This window comes from Acomys minous (assembly GCF_964271855.1).
Source record: "Acomys minous genome assembly, chromosome: 16".
In the NCBI taxonomy this organism is placed as follows: domain Eukaryota; kingdom Metazoa; phylum Chordata; class Mammalia; order Rodentia; family Muridae; genus Acomys; species Acomys minous.
This window is the reverse complement of record NC_140498.1, coordinates 81,478,600-81,481,763: the sequence shown is the minus strand read 5'-3', so window position 1 is coordinate 81,481,763 and position 3,164 is coordinate 81,478,600. Positions and strand designations below refer to the sequence as shown.

The following is a 3,164-nucleotide window of genomic DNA, read 5'->3' as shown; positions in this document are numbered from 1 at the left end:
TTAATTGTGGCACCTATGTAAAGAGGGAAGGCTCCCGATGTAAATAGAGTGAGGTAGTGAGGTAGGCACCAGAGAGGGCATCCTAGAGACGGACTCCACAGCGTGGTGCATGGCAGCACAAAACAGCTTTTGGCAGCCAATTACAGCCCACTAGCTCGGAAGCATCTGCACATCCCACCACTTACAGACAAGCCGTTCTTTAAATTAATCCTTTGAGCGAGCAATACACTCACCTGCATACATCCTACGCCGTTCAAATCTAAGCCGGTCATGGCTTTTTGACTCGTTTCTTGTAGGTTGTAGGGTTTCTTCATGTAAGCAGGAACAAATACAAAATACATTCTTGCTCCCTCGACTTTTATTTATACACAGTTGCCTGCTGTCTACACTGTACCATTACCTACTTCTCACTCTGAGTCGCTTCTCTTTCTCCATCAGTATGAGATCTTTCCATTCCTTTTTTTCCCCCTTTAGATATGCACCATGCTATTACATATTCCAGTAAATGGTTCAATGCACTTTATCCAAACAATCTCTTATGGATGAGCATATGGTTTCTTTTCCATCAGTTACAAGAAAACACAGCCATTAAATATTCTTGGGCACGTGCGAGTCTTCAGGTGAGGGAAACGCACAGGTGTGGGTGGAGGGTCAGAGGGATATACAGCTGTAAGCCGGTGGCTGTTGCCAGGTGCGTCCATATGGAGCTTGTATCGGTTTGTGTCTCCAGCAGCGACGTGCGAGGCTCTTGCTTCCCACAGTTTCTCCAACACAGCATGTTCCTGTGCATTGGGATTTGTGCCAATCTGCTGGGGGGTAAAAACACACTACTGCTGCCTGCTTTTAATTCACACTTGGGACATTATGGAGTCTGCTTCAATCTCTTCTTTATGTGTTTGGATTTTTTTTCTTCTTTCTTTATACTGTCCTTGTGAAAATGACATTTCTAATTCTCTGTTTTTCCCATAGCAGGTGTTTCCCTAGAAAGGCCCAGGCCCTTATCTTACCCAGAATGCTCCGTTCTTATCTTACATAATGACCAGGTGCCTGTCTTACCCAGAATGCCCTGGTCTTTAATCTTAGCAAGAATGCCCTGGTCTTTATCTTGAATGTCCTGGTCCTCTCCTTACCCAGAATGCTCTAGCTTTCAACTTAATCCAGATTCCCCTGGTTCTCACCTTACCCAGAATACCTTGGTCCTCACCTTTAACCATAATCCCTTTTTTTCCCCCTAAAGACTACCTTGAGGAGCAGTATGCCACTAAGAAGATTCACAGAATTCAGCAAGCTTTTACCTTTGTGGTTATAATTTACTACAGTGGGAGGGTCAGATCAAAAGCACCAAATGGGAGAGATGCTTTGGCAGGTCTAAGAGAGCTGAGCTCCCCCATAAGAGCTGAGTGGACAGCCACAGAGCCAGCACACACAGCCCATGTGTCTTACTCCCCAAAAGGCCAAACAAGTCTCAAAAAGCCTACAATTTACTCTCTGGAGGTTTCACTGGACATTGGTCTTGCAGACAGTAGATAACCACACTGCCAGGGCTCAGGCTCACCATTGAGAGTTATCACAAACTCACCAGGCTCCCAGTTGCCTGTGCCCACCATTGACCACACTCGTAGCTGACCATATTCACCATTGACCAAGCTTAGAGCTGATCAAGCTCAGGTGTGACCAAGATCACGGCTGACCATGTTCACATCTGACCACTCACCATTGACCATGTAGCTGGCCATGCTTGTGGCTGATTTCACTCACAGCCTACCATGGTCACAGATGACCACACTCAGATCCAAACTGATTGTATCCTCAGCCCTTCCTTAGGCTGAGCTGATAACTGAATGTTCTTTTCTCTACCATAAGTCCCACTTACTATTTGGTGGTGGTGAAAGGTCCCAGGTAACCAAAGCCACCTTGTAGTAGGAAAGCCATCCCCAATGCTCAGATATGATTTCCTGGGAGTCTGTCAGAAGGATTCATAACCAAGGCATAGTGGTTCATGCCTGTCACCCATCCCTGCATTTAGGAGATGAAGGAGGAGAAATGAAAGGCAAGGCGCTGCCTGGCCTATGTGGGAAACTTAGACTGTCAAAACAAACATGACAAGTTGCAAGTGTAGCTCTTTGGTAGAGTACTTGCCTGGTACTCTTTCTTTCTTTTCTTTTCTTTTTTTGTTTTGTTTTGTTTTTAGAGACAGGAGTTCTCTGGCTTGGACTGTTGTTGCTTGTAAGTCCCCAAGTGTCTACTTTTTTTTGAGTGACTCACTATATGAAGGCCACTCTTGGAGTAGCTCACTTGTTTTTACTTTTTTTTTTTTTAACCTAAGACAGGGTCTCTCTGTGTAGCTTTGGCGGTCCTGGACTCACTTTGTAGACCAGGCTGGTTTCGAACTCACAGCAATCCACCTGCCTCTGCCTCCTGAGTGCTGGGATTAAATGTGTACACCACCATGCCCGGCTATTGCCTGGTATTCTGAAGATCTGAGTTCCATTCCTAGTTTCATACACGCATGCATGCATGTGCACATGCAGACACACATGGAGAGGGAGCCAGGAGGAAACTAGTTCCTTTGAGAAAGGAAACTATGTCACTAACAACCACACTCTGAGATTTTGCTCTTGCTTCCGGAGTTGGCCCAAAGTTCCCCTATACATAAAGCCTGAGAACAAGTGAGAATTAACTACCCATTTCCTGTGCTTTCAAACCAAGGCCATGGCCTTCTGTCATTAATGCTAGCCTTTATGCTTTAAAATTCATTTTCTTTTGAAGTGTGTGTGTGTGTGTTTATGTGAGTACAGTTACCAAGGAAGCCAGAAGGGGGCGTCAGATCTGCCTGTTGCTGTACTTACGGATGGCTGTGAGCCACCTGACATGGATGGTGAACTCAGGCCCTCTGTAAGAGCAGCAAGCGCTGGTAGCCGCTATATCACCAGCCCCGACCCTGGCCTTTAATATAACTGAGATAGTCTAAAGGATCTGTGATGAGGACTGTGTTGCAGAGCTTTTTCTGAAGTCCCCATCACTTTCTCACTCACTGATCTTGCCTCCGATCTCTTCAGCTCAGCCCCTTTGTTCCTCAGCTCCAGCAAGCCCTTTTCCATTAGTTTGTTTTATCAAGATAGTGTCTCTTGGAGCCCCAGGTGCCCTTGAACTGTTTAAGTAGC

At 45.9% G+C, this 3,164-nt stretch overlaps 1 long non-coding RNA gene across 1 annotated transcript; it reads right to left on the bottom strand.

Moving 5' to 3' along the window:
* Nucleotides 1-340: 340 nt before the first annotated feature.
* On the bottom strand, nucleotides 341-1,942 carry LOC311587139. Its single transcript, XR_014775789.1, has 2 exons — nucleotides 1,874-1,942; nucleotides 341-809 (listed from the first exon to the last, which is right to left on the bottom strand). It is a non-coding gene; the product is annotated as an uncharacterized lncRNA (long non-coding RNA).
* Between the last annotated feature and the right edge of the window lie 1,222 nt (nucleotides 1,943-3,164).